This window comes from Pantherophis guttatus, chromosome 2, assembly GCF_059756535.1.
Source record: "Pantherophis guttatus breed Tessera chromosome 2, ASM5975653v1, whole genome shotgun sequence".
NCBI classification, from domain to species: domain Eukaryota; kingdom Metazoa; phylum Chordata; class Lepidosauria; order Squamata; family Colubridae; genus Pantherophis; species Pantherophis guttatus.
Window position 1 is genome coordinate 6937020 of NC_142064.1, and position 20481 is coordinate 6957500.

Below are 20481 nucleotides of genomic sequence, written 5' to 3' on the forward strand. Positions count from 1 at the left end.
GGTCTGGGCTATTCCCAGGCCATTCTAGCAGTGGAATAGGATTATCTTGAAACTCCCCCCCCCAAAAAGGGGGGGGTGTTATTAGCCATCAAACCTCAAAAATACACTTTTCCCAAAAAGGTTTCCACAATTTTGGCCACTACTGTAGATCGAGCCATATGTAAAGTGTCACATCGCCTTCCCACCATTTGGATGACTTCAAAGAGGTTTTGGGGGGTTTTTTGCGAACAAGTTTGGTTAAATTATTATGCAACCCTCAGCATTATGGACAAGAAAAAAGAAAAAGAGGAATGAATCGTCCGTAATGATGAAGGGAGAGCAGACTCCAGTCCTTTTCAGCTGACTTAACACTGTGTAAAGCACCGAAAATTATTAATTGAACATCTTGATTATAAATTAGGTGGAAATAATGTTGAAGAAGCATCCCCTAGTCATTGGGGTTTATTATTAAGTCTTCACACTCGAAGATTTGAATTCCATTATAGCAGTGGTAAATATTGTGATTACGAGAGAATCAGGAAGCTCCGGAGGCTGAACGTCAGCAAAATGGATTTTCAAGAAGAGCAGAGAGAGAGACTCAAGACCCCGTTTGAACTGGTGAATTTTGAAATGTCATCTTTGCTAACGTGGACCACCAAATTGCCCATCCAGTCAAGCTAAACCTATTCTTTAATGTAAAGAATAACGTTCCTTCGTTTGTTTACATAGATTGACATGCAACCCCCAACTTCCAACATCTCAAAGCACTTTACAATAGTTTGTGTGATGATGGCGGCAGGCTAGAAATTGAGACCATGAATGATCATCCGACCGTAGGCATGGAAGCCAGCTGGGTGATGTTGGGAGAATCACCAACCACTAGGAGACTGTGAGTTCTAGTCCTACTTTTTTACAAGAAAAAACCAAGCTCAGAGAGCTGCTTCCTCCTCCTCCTCCTCCTCCTCCTCCTCCTCCTCCTCCTCCTCCTCTTCTTCCTCCTACTCCCCCTCCCCCTCCTCTTCTTCTTCCCTCCTCCTCCTCCTGTTCCTCCTGTTCCTCCTCCACCTCCTCCTCTTCTTCTTCTCTCCTCCTCCTCTTCTTCTTCCCTCCTCCTCCTCCTCTTCTTCTTCCCTCCTCCTCCTCTTCCTCCTCCTCATCCTCCTCCACCTCCTCCTCTTCTTCTTCTCTCCTCCTCCTCGTCTTCTTCCCTCCTCCTCCTCCTCCCCTCCTCCTCTTCCTCTTCCACCTCCTCCTCTTCTTCTTCCCTCCTCCTCCTCCCCTTCCTCTTCTTCTTCTTCTTCTTGTTCTTCTTCTTGTCCTTCTTCTTGTTGTTCTTGTTCTTGTTGTTGTTGTTGTTGTTGTTGTTGTTGTTGTTCTTCTTCTTCTTCTTCTTCTTCTTCTTCTTCTTCTTCTTCTTCTTCTTCTTCTTCTTCTTCTTCTTCTTCTTCTTCTTCTTCTTCTTCTTCTTCTTCTTCTTCTTTACCTTCTTCTTCTCCTCCTTCCCTCCTCCTCCCCTTCTTCTTGTTCTTCTTGTTCTTCTTGTTCTCCTTCTTCCCCCCTCCTCCTCCTTCTTCTTCTCTTCCTTCTCCTTCTTCTTCTCCTTCTTCCCTCCTCCTCCCCCTCCTCCTCCTCCTCCAGCACTGACGATATTCCCTAGTTGGGTAATGAAATGTCTGCAAGGAAACAAGTAATCTCAGACAATGACAAGAACGCTAAAAACCTTTTAAGTTAGAGGGAGTCTGTAGCTGGACCATGAAGATTGACAAGTGGAGTTTTCTACCTCATTGGATCAGCCAGCAATATTGACCCTCAAATGGCTCCAGAGATTATTATATCAATTAAAGTTTTAAAGTTCCGTCCATGAATTATAATACAAAATCTGACAGGATTAATCATTTTCCCTACAATGAAATTTCAGAATCTCCTCCTCCTCCTCCTCCTCCTCCTCCTCCTCCTCCTCCTCCTCCTCCTCCTCCTCCTTTTTCTATGGAGAGAGCTACTAAAATTCAGAAGGATCACTCTTTGAAGATTATTTCTGACCTGAGAACATTCAGAGCCTCATAAACAACAGCTGGGTGTAAATCAATGGAATGTGTGTCTTTTTGATTTATAGCAATGAAGTGTTTTGTGTAAATCAACCCAAGATTCTCAAAGAAAGGTGCCAGGAGGCTTTGGGGCAACTGAGATTTATCTTTGAAAAGCTGACTTCAAGCAGGAGCAACTTGGCTGAAATATCATCCTCCTGCTTTTAATGTTTCTTTTCTTTTTCTTTTTCTTTTTTAATAAAAAAATAAAGGAAAACAAATGCATTTGGGTTAGGGTATAAAAAGGGCTCTGTAAAGATGTGTTGACAATTTAGAGTGAAATCTTGTCTCAACTGTTGACTTAATTAAGGGCACGGATGCTGGAAAGGAAGAAAAGAGAGGGGAGGTTTAGGGGTGGAGGAACCAGAAAGGGACATCACAGCAATATAGCAATAGCACCTAGACTTATATACCACTTCACAGTGCTTTACAGCCCTCTCAAAGCAGTTTAACAGAGTCAGCATAATTGCCCCCAACAATTCGGGTCCTCATTTTACCCACCTCGGAAGGATGGAAGGCTGAGTCAACCTTGAGCTAGTCAGGATCGAACTGCAGACAGTGGACTGAATTGAACTGCTGTACTTCATTCTAAACACTGCACCACCACGGGAAGGAAGGAAGGAAGGAAGGAAGGAAGGAAGGAAGGAAGGAAGGAAGGAGCTGCCCCTAGATGTGCATATGATCCCCGACTTGTGCACCTTTCACCGTGCCCTAAAGACCCTCTTATTTCAACAAGCCGGGCTGGCCTAACATGAATATGAATTTTAATGGGTGTATGTTAGTTTTTAATTTGTGGACCAAATTTTTGTATATTTGATTTTAATGGTTTTTAAATTTTGTAAATTTTATGTGTTTTAATATGGCTGTACACCACCCTGAGTCCTTCGGGAGAAGGGTGGTATAGAAATCTAATAAAAGTAAAGTAAAGTAAAGTAAAGTAAAGTAAAGTAAAGTAAAGTAAAGTAAAGTAAAGTAAAGTAAAGTAAAGTAAAGTAGGAAGGAAGGAAGGAAGGAAGGAAGGAAGGAAGGAAGGAAGGAAGGAAGGAAGGAAGGAAGGAAGGAAGGAAGGAAGGAAGGAAGGAAGGAAGGGCAATAGAACTTGGACTTTGCCCCATAGTGCTCTATAGCCCTCTCTGAGAGGTTTACAGAGTCAGACTCTTGCCCCCAACAATCTGGGTCCTCAGTTTACCAACCTCAGAAGGATGGAAGGCTGAGTCAACCTTGTGCTGGTCAGGATCGAACTCTAGGCTGAATTAAACTGCCATAGTTCATTCTAACCACTGCACCACCATGGGAAGGAAGGAAGGAAGGAAGGAAGGAAGGAAGGAAGGAAGGAAGGAAGGAAGGAAGGAAGGAAGGAATAGCAATAGCACTTAGACTTATATACCGCTTCACAGTGCTTTACAGCCCTCTCTAAGCAATTTACAGAGGCAGCCTCTTGCCCCCGACAATCTGAGTCCTCATTTTACCAACCTCAGAAGGATGGAAGTCTACATCAACCTTGAGCTGGTCAGGATTGAACTGCCAAACATCAGGCAGCCGGCAGGCAGCCAAAGTAGCCTGCAGTCCTGCATTCTAACCACTGCACCACCGTGGCTCTCTATAATACAGGCAGTCTTCGACTTACGACCACAACGGAGCCCAAAATTTCTGTTGCTGAGTGAGACGTTGGTTAAGCAAGTTTTTGCTCCATTTTACCACCTGTTAGGAAATGAGTATTACCTACCTTGTTGGGTTGGCAATATATAAACCATCAATATAGGTTTAAGATTGCTGTATTGCATCATACTGTGTCCTGATTGGTTAGCTCTGTAACCAATCTCCTTAAGAGGGAGCTAGAAACATGGTTTATTTCTCTTTGCTGTTCTTGCTCTCATCAGAGAGATCAGAGATATCAATCTCTGTATGCAAATCCAGAAGAACTGTTTGTTGTGAATGACTACAACGACTGGTAAGAAGACTTTGTTATTGGATTACTCCTGGACTGTCGTTTTGCTATCTCCTGCTTTATATGTGTATGACCTGGACTGTTTATTGGACTGTGCCTTACTATTTCCTGAAAGTAAACACAACAACTCAATGTATCTCTGTGTTGACTGTGTTTATTCGTACCTACTCTCAATCACTTTTATGTGCACACCCTTGCTATTCAAGGGTTACTCTGCGAATTCCTTAACACCACCTGTCTTGCTTACAGTTGTTACTTTAATCACACGTCTGTTAAGCGAATCTGGCTTCGCTTGTCAGATTCGACCTTGCTTGTCAGAAGATCGCCAAAGGGGATCACGCGACACACACACACACACACACACATACACCCCGGGACACTACAACCGTCATAAGTACCAGACAGTTGCCAAGTGTCTGAATTTTGATCACCTGACCGTGGGAACGTTGCAACAGTCCTAAGTGTGAAAAAAAAGGTTATATGAGTCACTTTTTCCCCCAGTGCGGTTTTAACTTTGAACAGTCAGTAAACAGACTGTTTTCAAGGACTACTTGCAATTACGACTGTGGTCAACATTCAAGTTCTTTAGATCTTCCTTAAGCTGTCTGCGCTACGTCGGGCTTCCGAAAGGAAGACCTCATAGCAGTTGGATCATCTTTTCTGAGGTTTCTGCTCCAAGGAGGAGCCATGGCAAGGCAGAACAGTTCATTGGGTGTGCCTTCTTAAGCTTTAAATTCTGAGTTTTGCATCTGAGTTTTGTCTAAGGTGTCCAACGGCGGAGCAGTGCTTAAAGGATCACTGTGTGTGTGTGTGTGTGTGTTGGGTGGCCATATCAATCAAGTTGTCCCTTGAATCATACTACTTTCAAGTGCTGCTTCGAAGCCAAGAATATCTAACATATTATGGGTCTGATAATCTTATTTGAGTTTTGGTTTCTTTTCTTTTATCTCCCTTCCACCTTCCTCCCTCCCTCCCTCCCTCCCCTTCCTTGCTTACTTCCCTCCAGGAGTAAAATCCAAAATGTTTCCCTACCGGTTCTGTGGGCGTGGCTTGGTGGGCATGGCAGGAGAAGGATATTGCAAAATCTCCATTCCCACCCAACTCTGGGGCCAGCCAGAGGTGGTATTTGCTGGTTCTCCAAACTACTCAAAATTTCCACTACCGGTTCTCCAGAACCTGTCAGAACCTGCTGGATTTCACCCCTGCTTCCCTCCCTCCCTCCTTCCTTCCCCCTTCCTTTCTTCCTTCCGTCCTTCCTTCCTTCCTTCTTTCCCTCCTCCCTCCCTCCCTTCTGAATTTAACTTCTAACATTTGTGAACTTTGAAATGATTTGCCTCATGCAAAAGTTGTCAACTCACATCTCCTTGGTCTTGCAATTGTTTTGTTGTGTGCTTGGTTCACATATTGTATTGATATATTGTATAGTTTATTATTACATGGGATTTTCCCCCACCTTCTTTGATTTATTATTGTACTGTACTCCATCCAAAGTCACACTGGTTGAGGTGGGCAACCTCATAAATCTTATTCATGTTTATTTTTCTGTTATTTTCTGGTTTTTTGGGGGGGATTTATTGTATACTACATCAAAAATATTGCAAAGCAGCTAACAAATAAATAATTTACAAACTTACCTCTACATATATATAACTCTGTGTGGAACTTCATAGGATCCCATATAAAGTTGTTTGAGGGCTGATGATAGTACTTTGGAATATATTGCATGAAAAACATGTTTTTTTAAATATTTACAAATATTCTACAAAGTTTTACAAAGCCTTAGTAAGATCGCACTTGGAATCCTGCATCCAGTTTTGGTCACTGCAATATAAAAGAGATGTTGAAACTCTGGAAAGAGTGCTGAGAAGAGCAACAAAGATGATTGGGGGGTGGGGTGGAGGCTAAAACATACTGTACATAAAGAACAGTAATATAGCATGTGTAATCTAATGAAAAGAAGGACCAGAGGTGATATGATAGGACTATGCCAACATTTGAGGAGCTCCTACAAAGATGAGAGGGGGTCAACCTGTTCTCCAAAGCACCAGAAGGCAAACAAGAAACAATAGTTGGAAACTAACCAAGGAGAGAAGCAACCTAGAACTAAGGAGAAATTTACTAACAGTGAAAGCAGTCAACCAATGAACAACTTGCCTTCAGAAGTTGTGGGTGCTCCATCACTGGAGGCTTTCAAAAAGAGACTGGATAACTCTTTGTCTGACATGATATAGGGCAGTGATGGCTAACCTTTTTGCCATCGAGTGCCAAAAGGGTGGGGAGCATGGCGGGGTCAAGCGGACATGTGCCCACACCCATAATTCTATGTGCCCTGCCCCCATGCATGTGCATGCAAACCCCCTCCCGCACATGCACGCATGACCCCCTGCGCTCCCCCCGCTTTTGGCATGCGATGGCATGGTGGGCCACTGGACTTCCGGTGGAACAGGAAGTTGGAAAATGGTCCATTTCTGGCCTCCGGGGGGCTTCCAGAGGGCTGGGGAAGGTCGTTTTTGCCCTCCTCAGGCTCTGGAGCCTGGGGGAGCAAAAAATGGGCCTTCCTCACACACACTCTCCCGAGACCCTCCAGAGGCCAGAAACAGCGTGTTTCCTGACTTCTGTGGGTCCAGAAGGCCTGAAAATCAGCTGGCTGGCGCACGCATGTGCACTGGAGCTCAGCTTGAGTGCCCACCAATATAGCTACGCGTGCCACCTGTGGCATCATCGCCATCATGGATATAGGGTCTCCTTTTCGAGCAGGGGGTTGGATTAGCAGACCTCCAAGGTCTCTTCCAATTCTATTATTCCATGTTCTATTGTCATCCTCCTCCTCATCTCCATCTTCCTCCTCATCTCTATCATCAGCCACCCAAAGTCATTGATTTGAAACATATGAAGGAGAGGTACTGTTGTGGCCCATCAGCGGCCTGTGCAGTTAGTAGCTGATTCCGATAGCGAGGAGGCAGGTGTGGTGTTGCGCCAGCAGCCTGTGCAGCTGGTGCTCGAGTCAGACAATGAGGAGGCTGGAGAAGATGTGGTGCCAGAGGTGGGGATTCAGCCAGGGTCTTCAGAACCTCCAGAAGCTCCCATAAGTGAAGAGGAAGAAGAGGAGGAGCCTCTTCTCAATGCACGAGCGCGCAGAGCTGTTAAAATGCAGGAGTGGCTTCTCAGGAGGAGGTCTCCTCGAGAGTAGGGCTTGGGACTAATTGGTCACTCCCCTAGCCTATTTAAGGAAGGACGACGACTGATGCAATTTGCAGGAAATAACTTCGTTCATATTCCTTCGCGTCTTGATTCCAGAAACATTTGATTCGGCTCTTGTTTATCTCTTACCAGTTTTCCTGCAAATTGCTTCTGGGCATTCTGCCAACCACAGTCAGATTACAGTTATCTGAAATACTGTGCTTTAGAATTGAATTATTATTCTTTGGATTCTTGTCGGCGGTTAATTTTTTTTTTGGCTTTAATTTATATGCCGCCCTTCTCCAGAGACTGAGGGCGGCTTACAATGTGTTAAGCAATAGCCTTCATACTTTTGTATATTTATACAAAGTCAGCTTACTGCCCCCACAAACTGGGTCCTCAATTTACCTACCTTAGAAAGGATGGAAGGCTGAGTCAATCTTGAGCCTGGTGAGATTCGAACTTGCAGTAATTGCAGGCAGCTGAATGTTAATAACAGTGCTTTAGTCCACTGTACTACAGGCTCTTTCTTGAATTTAATGAAGTTAAATTAACAGCCCTTGTTCAGAAAAGACTGATTTAAACTGTATTTGTGTTTGAACAACTATTAAGAAAGCTCATTAGTAATCCTTAATTAGTAAACTAAGATTTGTATGGACTTTGTGTGTGATGCGTTCTTTGGGGTCCGTAGCTGGGGTAGAACAGGTACAGGAATTCAGTATGTCTAGTCTAATGAAAAAAGAAGGACTAGGAGTGACATGATAGCAGTGTTCCAATATTTGAACTACGCCGACTTCAGTCTGACCTAAGCATAGTACATAAAATTATCTGCCACAATGTCCTTCCTGTCAATGACTACCGTATTTTTCAGAGTATAAGAAGCACCGGAGTATAAGACGCACCTTAATTTTGGGGGAGGAATACAAGAAAACAAGAATTCTACCTCTGCCTATCAGCATTTAAGGTGGCGCTGCTTTATGCCACCCTCCTCCTCCTGCTCCAAGTGAGAGGTGCCTCAGAAACTCGGCTGGGAAAGAGGGCGTCGATTACTGATAAGTTCTTTTGCAGAAAACTTATCAGGGTGCTCCTGCTGTCAGACTTCGATGCTATCTCAAAATAAATGAATTTCCAAACTGCCAATCTTTATGGAAATCTCCTCTTTATTTGAGCACAGCAACCGGATCATGACTCGATGCGGACAAGACTGACCTTTTGCCCCCCAATCCCTCCCTTTCCGATCCCCAATTATCTGCTTCTCATTGGCTATCTTCCAAGTCACTCCACTGACTTCTTGCCTCGTCATTTCACAGGAATGTCCCCCCCTCCCTTCATTTCCATGACGACCCAGCTTCAAAGGGATTTAGCAGGCAAAAGTTCAGGGCTTATCTCTCTCCTCTCTATGCCAGCGGTGAGACGCTGACACCTGCAATCTGCAGGGACTACTCACTTTTCCCCAAAGAGACCCCTCGCATGCTCTGGGGGGAGGGACAGAGCACAGCCTGAGGAACAAACCTCTTTGGGATGGTCTGGGGGGGGGGAAATCTGCCCCGCAGCTTCAGGGAACAAGGCGGGCACCATGATTTGCAGCTGGTCACCCCTTTGGCTGCTCAGGGCAGACAATGGTCACAATGACTTCACTCCCCAGCAATGAGAGGAGCTGCCGCCACCACTGCCTAAGCCCTCTCAGCTCCCAGGAGCCGATCGAGAGCTCCTAAAGTGAAACGTCCCTCCTTTCCAGCCACCGCTGCCCAGATTTCCCAATGTAATTCTCAGAGCCGCGTTTCAGGCGGCAGGTGGCCAGTTCCCCTGCAATGTGCAGCGGGGAACTGGGAACCATTTTGCATTCGGGGAGGGGATTGCAGTGCTGCCGCCTGAAAGTGCTTTTCTTCCCATTGCACATTGCAGAGCCGCGCGCCCTCGTCCTCCTTCTCAGCAGACTCACCTTCTCTTTCCTCCTGGCCAGATCCGCCGCCTGAAACCCAATGCACTTTTTTTGCACACCCCATGTTTGGAATCGGGAAGGGGATCTCGGGTCTGCCACCCGAAAACGCTTTCCTTTGGAATCCTGATGCCAATATTGCGATATATAGTCATAATAACATTCCTTTCTCTGAGAGTGAAGGACATCTTGCCCTGTACCTGGAGAGGTGTGACTGGGAGGCATCTCCAGTTGGGACAGTACTTTGATTGGATCATGTGATGGACATGTGGGTGCACAGGGAAGGACTTGGACTTTCCTTTGGGTGGGGAAAACCTGGAAGCTTTCAGATTCGGGTTTTCCCAGATGTGCCAATATGAATAGCATAGCATAGCATAGCATAGCATAGCATAGCATAGCATAGCATAGCATAGCATAGCATAGCATAGCATAGCATAGCATAGCATAGCATAGAATAGAATAGAATAGAATAGAATAGAATAGAATAGAATAGAATAGAATAGAATAGAATAGAATGTCAGGTTTCAAGGTTGTCTCAAATAAATTGGTTGTCTCAAATAAATTGCATTTCAAACAAAGTCTTTGAAGAAAGCTCCCATTTATTAAGCACGACATTCTAAATCCATCGCAGCCAACACTGACTTCCAGACCCAAAACCCTCCCTTTCCGTTCCCCACTCCCCTGCACTCATTGGCCATCTTCCAAGTCACTCTACCCCTAATCTACTGCTCCAGCTCAAAGGAATTCCCCCCCTCCCATCCCATCTCCTAGGGGATATTATCTCCAGGGAAAATAAGTAGGTGAAAAGTCAAACATCCCTTTCCAGACGCCTCCGCTTCTCCTTCTTCTGTCAGCACGAAAGTAAATGCATCTTGAAGTGCTGAGAATAGAATAGAATAGAATAGAATAGAATAGAATAGAATAGAATAGAATAGAATAGAATAGAATAGAATAGAATAGAATAGAATAGAATAGAAGAATTGGAAGGGACCTTGGAGGTCTTCTAGTCCATCTCCCTGCCCAGGCAGGAAACTCTACACCACTTCAGACAAATGGTTATCCAACATCTTATAAATTTCCAGTGTTGGAGCATTGACAACGTCTGCAGGAAAGTTGTTCCACTGATGAATTGTTCTAACTGTCAGGAAATTTCTCCTTAGTTCTAGGTTGCTTCTCTCCTTGATTAGTTTCCACCCATTGCTTCTTTTCCTGCCTTCAGGTGCTTTGGAGAATAGCTTGACTCCTTCTTCTTTGTGGCAGCCCCTGAGATATTGGAACAGTGCTATCATGTCTCCCCTAGTCCTTCTCTTCATTAAACTAGACATACCCAGTTCCTGCAACCGTTCTTCATATGTCTCCAGTCCCCTAATCATCTTTGTTGCTCTTCTCTGCACTCTTTCTAGAGTCTCCACATATTTTTTACATGGTGGCGACCAAAACTGAATGCAATATTCCAAGTGTGGCCTTACCAAGGCATTATAAAGTGTTATTAACACTTCACGTGTTAATGACATCTCTAATAAAATGGAACTTTGAGGAACTTCAACCTTGGAGTCTCCTTTCATTGGGGGTGTTGCTTGGAATCCTGACAACCAGAAGGCAAGACAAGAAACGATGGATGGAAACTAACCAAGGAAAGAAGCAGCCTAGAACTAAGGAGAAATTTCCTAATGGTGAGAGCAATCAACCAATGGAATAACTTGCCTTCAGGAGCTGTAGGTTCTCCATTACTCGAGACTTTCATTCATTCATTCATTTATTAAATTTATATCCTGCCCTTCTCCCCGAAGGGACTCAGGACGGTGAACAGCCAAGAAAGAGACTGGACTGGACTTTGTCTAAAATGGTATAGAGCCAGGGTGTCAAACTCATGGTGTCACTTCGTCATTATGTGACGTATTGCAAGGGTTCTACCCTTTGCTAAACCGGGGGTGGGGGTGGGGGTGGCCAGCGCTTGGCGCATCCAGAGCATGGTCCATGACTTTGACACCCCTGGAATAGAGTCTCCTGCACAAACAGGGGGTTGGACTAGAAGACCTCCAAGGTCCCTTCCAACTCTATCATTCTGTATTCTATTCAGAATTGCCTATCTATTTAGATCCACCTTAGATATAGGTTAGTAAAAAGATTGCTCGGAAAACAAAACTCTCTGTCCATTAAAGTAATCAATAGAAGTGTGATTTTTTTTTTTTAGAGTGTGGTTGAAGAAAATGTAGGAAAGGTGTTTTTTTTTTTTTTCCCCTGATTACCGAGTTAACTTCGCTCCTTTTAATTAATGCTCCAGTGCATTACATCAATTCTCCTTGGGTTTTGCTCAACTTTTGTATGCTTGGTTACTTTATAAACTAGCAGATCTTGTTCTGAAGGGTCATTTTCATCCTTTGTTAAAAGGATGAGCTGCTTTGGGGAATGTCTTAGACAAAAAAAAAAAAGACGACTAATTTGATCAATCCACCATCACGCGTTAAAGAGAAAGACAGAAGAGATTCAAATTTGTGTGAGAAAAAAAATAATAATTATCAAAGGAAGCCCTAGACTGAGAGGTCTAGAGGCTAAACCATGTGTATGAATGATGGAGGGAACTATTTTACTGTTACGTTCTATTTATTCAATTTGTTTGCCATCCATCTCATCACAAGGTGACAAGAAGGTACATCCAGTCTAATGAAGAGAAGGACTAGGAGGTATCAAGATAGCACTCTTCCAGTACTTGGGGGATTGTCACACAGAGAAGGAATAATTCTTCTCCTTCTCCTTCTCCTCCTCCTCCTCCTCCTCCTTCTCTGTCTCCTCCTCTCCTTCTCCTCCTCCTCCTTCTTTTTCTCCTCCTCCTCCTCTCCTTCTCCTTCTCCTCCTCCTCCTCCTCCTCCTTCTCCTCCTCCTTCTCCTCCTTCTTTTTCTCCTCCTCCTCTCCTCCTCCTTCTCCTTCTCCTTCTTCTCCTTTTCCTTCTCCTCCTCCTCCTCCTCCTCCTCCTCCTCCTCCTCCTCCTCCTCCTCCTCCTCCTCCTCCTCCTCCTTCTCTTCCTCCCTCTTCCTCCCCCTTTCTCCTCCCAGCACTGACAATATTCTCTAGTTGGGCAATGAAATGTCTGCAAGGAAACAACCAATCTCAGACAGCACCAAGAATGCTAAAAACCTTTAAGTTAGAGGCAGTCTGCAGCTGGACCATGAAGATTGAAAAGTGGAGTTTTCTACCTTATTGGATCAGCAAGCAATCTTGACCCTCAAAGGGATCCAAAATTGATTATTCTCCAAAGCACCTGAAGGCAAGACAAGAAACAATGGGTAGAAACTAAACCAAGGAGATATTTCCTGACTGTGAGAACAATTAATCCATGGAATGTCTTGCCTTCAGAAATTGTGAGTGCTCCATCACTGGAGGTTTCCATTAATTTATTGTCAGGAAATTTCTCCTTAGTTCTAGGTTGCTTCTCTCCTTGCTTAGTTTCCATCCATTATTCTATCCATTGCTTCAAGCAATGGATGGAAACTAATCCTGCCTTTAGGTGCATTGGAGAATAGCCTAATCATGGAACTACCAAAAGGAACCAAGAGGATGAGGGGACTGGAGACTAAAACATATGACGAACACTTACAGGAACTGGGCATGGCTAGTCTAGTGAAGAGAAGGATCAGGGGAGACATGATAGCAGTGTTCCAATATTTGAGGGGCTGCCACAGAGAGGAAGAGGTCAAGCTATTCTCCAAAGCACCTGAAGGCCAGACAAGGAATAATGGATGGAAACTAAACAAGGAGAGATTCAACCTGGAAATAAGGATAATTTTTCTGACAGTGAGAACAATCAACCCATGGAACAGAAGTTGCCTTCAGAAGTTGAGGGGGCTTCATCACTGGAAGCTTTCAAGAAGAGACTGGACTGCCATCTGTCAGAAATGGTGTAGGGTCTGCTGGGCGAGGGGGTTATACTAGATGAACAAAAGGTCCCTTCCCACTCTGTTAATCTGTATCTGTACCTCCCCAACCAACAGTGGCAGGGCAAGCCCCCTCTATATAAACAGATCCCACTCCCTACTAGCACTGATGATAAACACTTTTAAAAATGTTTTTAATTGTTTTGTTTATCGTTTTTAATTAATGGGTCCAAATTTATATATGTCTTTTTAATTGTTTTTTAATATTTGTACTTGATGTTTTTACTTGGCTGTTCACCGCCCTGAGTCCTCAGGGAGAAGGGCGGTATATAAATTCAAAATAAAATAAATAAATAAATAAAATAAATGTTACCTAGTTGGGTAATGAAACATCTTCAAGCAAACAACCAAGCTCAGAGAGCACCATGGATCCTACAATTCAACCCTGAGCTACAAATATTATCTTCTATCGATAGACGAGGGGCATCGTAGATTTTTTAAACAGCCCCATATTTGTGTCCCATATTAACCAGATGATGAGAAGTTGTGATGCAGGACCTCTCGGTTAAAACGTTTCAAGTACCCAGGAACTCAAATCAATTAGCGTTTAAAGCCAGTTGCCTCCCATGTTACTGGCCTAATGAAAGAGCGGTTAATTATTGCAATCTGAAATATAACATTCACAGCCAGCCTTTAAAACTATTTTTCCTTAATAACTCACGGAATGGCTCCGCTGGGATTCCGTTACAGTCCGCCCCAGATTGTTGCCGGTCTACCAGGATCTATTCTAACTTTATCCAGGGGATTCTATTCCGCTTGTAAATATCGCTGCTTCTCTGGAATTGGCAGCCGCGTGGTTGCCTTATAATCCCTTTTGTCACGGCCCTCGTCGAGCATCGACTATCCAAACCACAGCATCCTCCCTTTGCATTAGTCTTTTAATCGTACAATGGGAGGCCCGCACAACAACACACACAATGCCGATCCTTGCGCTCGCTCGAAACGGCAGTGGATCCAGCTGTGTGCATTTTCTATCAAAGCTGTCAAAAGCCTTTTTAAAATTAGAGCTTCGAGCGCTACCCTTTCAACTGATTTTTTTTTTTTTTTTTTTTGCTCAAAGCAGCTGTCATGTCCAATTCCACTGAGCCTACCGCTTGCAAAACACTCTGGGCACTTTTGGGATGGAAAGGCTGCTATCAAATCGAAAGACGGGATTATCCCATTACCCAGAGTAAGCCTAGCATAGAAAGCCCAACCGGGCCAAAGAAAGAGGTATTGTCAGGGTTCCAAGTAATAATTCCATAGCAAGCAAAACTCCAAGGCAGGTGGATTCCTCAAAGAATAGTATTACTGGATGTATCATACTGGCACAGACCTGGTGAAAACCGACTCTGAAGGTTCCTCCGGTTTTCACCTAATTAAAAGTAAAAGTTTTTCACTTTCTCGAAACAAGTCAGTCACATGGTCCAATCACGGCTCCATCTGGTTGCCTGGCGACATCACTCCGCCTTCCTCTGGCCAGCTGTGAGAATATCCTTGGTTCCCAAGAGAAAGTATTTTATTTTGGCTACGAAGTCCCAACTATCTCAAATCCCCCCCCCAGCTCCAAGATGGCTTCGGTCACGTCAGCTTCAGGGTTGACAGATACCTTTCCAAGAAAAATGTGGGGACTTTGTCTAGTTCTTTCTCCATAGCCAGGTGGACCTCAACTGACCCTCAGGAAGATGCTAGGCCATTGAGATGACAGACATTGGGAGGAGTGGGAGGGGCTAAATTTATTTATTTTAATCTCGCCTCTCTCCTCCACCTCTGTCCATCCCTGGTGCTTTCATCAGCAGGCTGCCTATTGCTACCGTGTTTCCCTGAAAATAAGCCCTCCCCTGAAAAATAAGCCCCGAAAATAAGCCCTCCCCTGAAAATAAGTCCCAAAAATAAGCCCTTCCCTGAAAATAAGCCCTCCCACAAATATAAGCCCTCCCTGAAAATATTTAACTGCATGTGCAGCCAGTTCCTGCCATTTCCTCTGATTAGGGTTAGGGAGACAGAGCTGGAAATCAATTAAGATGGCAAGAGGAGCCCGTCTTGCTCCACGTGCCCCAGAATAATAAAACCTCCTCGAAAATAAGGCCAAGCGCTTATTTCAGGGTTCAAAAAAATATAAGACAGGGTCTTATTTTTGGGAAAACAAGGTATGAATGCCCTCCAAAAAAAGAGGGAGTTGCTGGAAGCAGATTCTGCTGTCCTGGGAAATGGTAATTTGAGCCATTCAGGGAGATGCCAACTCCTGCCAGTATAACGGGGCATTCCAAATGCCAATCAACATCCTGTATTTTGCTGCCATGGGGCACTTGAGGGAAAGGAGCATAGCTTTAATGGGGCTGCAAGGGAGGAGTGGAGTTAGAATGTTTCTGCCATTAAACAGAGCAAAAAAATGTTGCATTGGGGAAAATATGGGGTATGGTAAATTTATATGATTTCCCTAGTTGATTTAGGCTGCTATTAAAAACTTCCCAAACTCTCTCTCTTTTTTTCCCCCTTTCTTATTTCTCTCTCTCTTTTTTATTCTTGCTCTTTTTCTACCTTCTCTCTCTTTTATTTCTTTCCTTCCTTCCTTCTTTCTTTCTCTTTCTCTTTCATTCTTTCATTTTTTTCTCCTTCTTTCCTTCTTTCTTTCCCTCTCTTTTTTCTTAGTTTCTTTTTCTTTCTTCCTCTCTTTCTCCTTCCTTCCTTTCTCTTTCTTTGTTTATCTCTCTCTCTCTTTCTTTCTTCCCTCTCTATTTATCTTTTCTTCTTTTTTTCTTTTTTCTCCCTTTCTCTCTTCCCTCTCTCTCCCCATTGCTCTTTCTTTCTTTCTTTCTTTCTTTCTTTCTTTCTTTCTTTCTTTCTTTCTTTCTTTCCTCTATTTATCTTTTCTTCTTTCTTTCTTTCTTTCTTTTATCTATCTTTCTTTCTTTCTTTCTTTCTTTCTTTCTTTCCTCTTTGTTTATCTTTTCTTCTTTCTTTCTTTTTTCTATCTATCTATCTTTCTTTCTTTCTTTCTTTCTTTCTTTCTTTCTTTCTTTCTTTCTTTCCTCTTTATATTCCTTCTTTCTTTCTTTCCTCTCTGTCTATCTTTTCTTCTTTTTCTATCAAGCTGACAAAACTAAGGGCTGTCATTTCCTCCAGAAATAAATATGGAAAAATGCACAAAATGGAAAAGAGAAAAGGAGAGAGGTGTGTGGAATGAAATGATTCCATAAAACAAAGACTGTATGCTTTTAGAACCTATCTCTGTGGTGCTAAAATATTGGAATCCAATTTTTTGAAGAAAGAAAAAAAAAACTACACAGGAATTGATAAAAATCCCTTCGTAAATAAATCATCAAGGTGACGTCAGGGAAAAATAAGAACAGCTGAACACCATTATAAAAACAGCCAGAAATGAAAACAGATGAAAGATGAAAACATACAGAGGCCTAAACACAGACAGAATTCTAAACTGCAGCGTTGAAAGACAGAAATCAACCATACAAAGAGACATTTTGCAAACTCTCCATTCCTGAATATATTTGGTGACGTGCATTGAATGGACAAAATTGCAGGTTTGGCACTTGGCCAAAGATTGGCACCGAAAAAAAAATTGCCTCAAAAAAGTGTCTCAAAATTGCTGTTCATGGTCATATTCATACATAAAGACTCAGATTGTTTGAATTAACAACTCAGTCTCTTGACACTGAGCAGCTGTCTCACTTAGTGACAGAAATGTTGGGCTCCATTATGGTCGTAAATTGAAAACTTCCTATAAATTAGAGACAAAAACACAGAGAATACATGTCGTTCTCAATGTACGACCCCCAACTGAGCCCAAAATTCCTGTCGCGAAACGAGAAACATGTTAAGGGAGTTTGGCCCCATCTTACGACTTTTTTCGCTGCATTTGTGAAGTGAATCACTGCCATTGTTAAATTAGTAACACAGTTGTTAAGTGAACCTGGCTTCTGTATTGATTTTGCTTGTCAGAAGGTCGCAAAAGGAGATCATGTGGCCCATCCTTCCCCTACCCCCGGAACTCTGCAACCATCATAAATATGAACCAGTTCTCAAGCATCTGAATGACCATGGGGATGCCGTAACGGTCATAAGTATGAAAAAATAGTCATCGGATAATTTTTTCAGTGCTGTTGCAACTTCGAACGGTCACTAAATGAACTGTTGTAAGTCAAGGACTAGCTATATGTCCTGGCTGGTTAGTTGATTGATTCATGTTCCTTCTACAACATTTAATTCAGACTACAATTCTCATATTTAACCACAGGCAAACTTCACAAGAAGCCAGAAAATATTTCTAAAACAAGCGGGATTCAGACCACAGGAGAGCAACAAACTTTTACCGTATTTTTCAGAGTATAAGATGCACCTTTTTCCCCAAAAAAAGAGGGTGAAAATCTGGGTGCGTCTTATACCCCGAATGTAGCCCCACCCAGCCTCTCAAATGGAGGTTTTAGAGGCTGAAAAAAGCTTTAGAAATGAAGCTTCAGAAAAAAAGCCTCCAAACAGAGCTTCAGAAAAAAAGCCTCAGAAATGAAGCTTCAGAAAAAAAGCCTCCAAACAGAGCTTCAGGAAAAAAGCCTATGAAACAGAGGCTTTTTTTCTGAAGCTCTGTTTCGGAGGCTTTCACAGGCAGAAAAAAAGTTTTTTCTGAAACAAAGTTTCAGAAGTTTCAGAGGCAGAAAAAAAAGCAAGGCACAGAGCTCACAACCAAGGAACCTGTTGCTAAAATTCACCTCTGGGAACAGCTGATTGGGGGTATTCCGGGAGGCCAATCCACCCACCAATCAGCTTTTTTTTTATTTTCCTCCGCAAAAACTAAGGTGCGTCTTATAGTCCAAAAAATACGGTAGCTGTTTTTCACATACCACTATTCCCATTTACAGAGCAGATTTTTTTTAATGACATCAATAATGAAAACAAATGTTACCTTTTCACTTTCCCCCCATATTATGTTTTGCTAGCGCACCATTTGTTTTTCTTCTTGCTCGCCTCCACTTGGAAAATGGTTGGCAACTCACTGAGGAGGAAAGAAACTGAACATTGTTGTTCTATCAGAGAGATTCTCTCTCGAAAATATTGGAAAAAAGTCAAGCAAATGTCAGAGGCGATTAAAGAAAGACAAAGAAACGGAGAAAATCCAATCACATTTCTTCCTTCAAAATTTTCTTTTTTGGGGATAAAAAATGAACCCATTCTTCAACTTTTGTGTTGTGGCTCCGACCCCTGAGGCCGACTTATCGGAGGGAGAAGAGATTGGCCAGGAGCCAGATATCTCCTCACAGTCGGACAGTGAAGGAGATAAGCCAGCGTCAGGGAGACAAGGCACACAACAGAAAAGGAGGCATGCCAGAGATTAAGCTGAGTCACTGGACCACACCCCACAGGGGATATAAGGGGGTGAGGTGGCCATTCAGACTCTGTGATGGACAAAACTAACTACTATCGAGTCAATTGTATCTTTGGAAACAACGTTATCTGCCTTGGATTTAATTACGGACTAGACTTGACAATTCTTGAACTGTGTGTATTTTGTTTATGAGTAAAGTTCTTGGCAAGCAGCTACTGGGTTGCTGCCAATCCTCTTATCAAAAGAATTGGTTGTCTGCCAGTTTATTTAACCCCCGGCTGTCTGTTTGTGTGCGTGTGTGAGACGGGGACAGAACATCCTGGCCATTTTCTCAAGGGGTGATAAATCAGGATTGCTGGGGCTCTAAATTCACAAATTGAACATTACAGATTAACAGAGTTGGAAGGGACTTGGTAGGTCATCTAGTCCAACCCCTCGCCCAAGCAGGAGACCCTACACCTTTTCCGACAAATGGCAGTCCAGTCTCTTTTTGAAAGCCTCCAGTGATGAAGCTTCCACAACTTACAAAGTCAACCTCTGTTCCATGGGTTGATTGTTCTCACTGTCAGAAAATTTCTCCTTATTTCTAGGTTGAATCTCTCCTTATTCAGTTTCCATCCATTATTCCTTGTCTGGCCTTCAGATGCCTTGGAAAATAACTTGAGCCCTTCCTCTCTGTGTCAGCCCCTCAAATATTGGGACACTGCTATCATATCTCCCCTGGTCCTTCTCTTCACTAGACTAGCTAAATTGTGTGTGTGTGTATGTAAGCAAAAGAAAAGTGCACGGGAAGAGGAAGGATGTTTTAGGAAGAGGGTTCATGTAGTTTGTTGGTAGGTAAACCCAGCCATCATGGTTTACAAACCATTGTTTTTAGGTGTTAGAAGAAAAAACTGGTGAAGAAAAATGGTATAGTTATATACCTAAAAAAGGGCTTAATAGCTAAATTAATTGAAGCAGACCCACAAGGAAGATATATTGCAATTGAAATCTTAATAGAAGGGGAAAAAATTACTACACAGTTGTTTTTATTGGGTATAATTGAAGGATGTACAGTTAGAGAGACTAATCTGATTTTGAATTTAATAACGACAGGCAGACTTTTGGTGGCGCAATATTGGAAGAAGGAAGAACTACTTACTATTGAAGAGTGGACATTAAAAGTAGCTAACTTGGCGGAGATGGCTAAAATTTCTGCATATTTGAAGGACCGTTCAAATGAAAGATATGTACTGGAATGGAGAAGATGGATTGACTATATACAAAACAAATATGGGACTAAAAAGTTGCAAATAGCTTATGAATGAATTATTTAGATGATTTTTCTTTTTTACTTTGATATTTTAGTACCTATGGTGGAGTTAAAGAGTAAGGGGAAGTTAAGAGTTTATAATTAGTTTGCTTATGTTAGATTATGTTTGTTAAATGCAATACCCTGTATTTTGCTCTGGGAAGTCGGGGGAGGAGGGGAAGGGGTGGGAGAAGGGGGGGAATTTTAAAACTTTTCAATAAAAAAAAGAAGAAGAAAAAACTGGTCTGGTTTCAAGCCAGGAGAAAGATGCAGAAGCCAATGAATTTGGAGGCAAGCTGCAATTGGAAAGGAGGTCTCCATTTATTTAAGAATCGGAAGCGAAGTGACTCAGCATCGGTTCTGGGACAGCTGACAGCCTGGTGTGGGGAGTTGAGTGATTTTTATACCTTTGAGATTGAGATGCTTGGTGGAGTTATTTGATTAGATGAGATTCTGAATTCTAATTGTCCCTATTTGGTTTCCTGGGTGGGGGTCAGAGTCAAGGCTAGCCTTGGGAAAGGTGGGGAAGGTAAATTCTGTCTGACTTTGTGTTTTCCGACTTAATCCTTAATCCTGTCCATTCAGTTTCTAACTGGGGTTACTTGAGGCCATTCTGGCTGAGTGGCAGGGATTGTTTTAGCTTCTATGGATGGTTTTTCTTTGCCTTTTCTGAGGTGGGGGAGCATGGAAATTAAGAGGGGGGGTGTCTTATGATTCTTCCTACATAGGTTAGCATGGCTTACTCACAAACCCAGCCACTGCAGCACTATCAACAAACATGGCTTATCTTTGCCTGACTAGGTGGCTCAG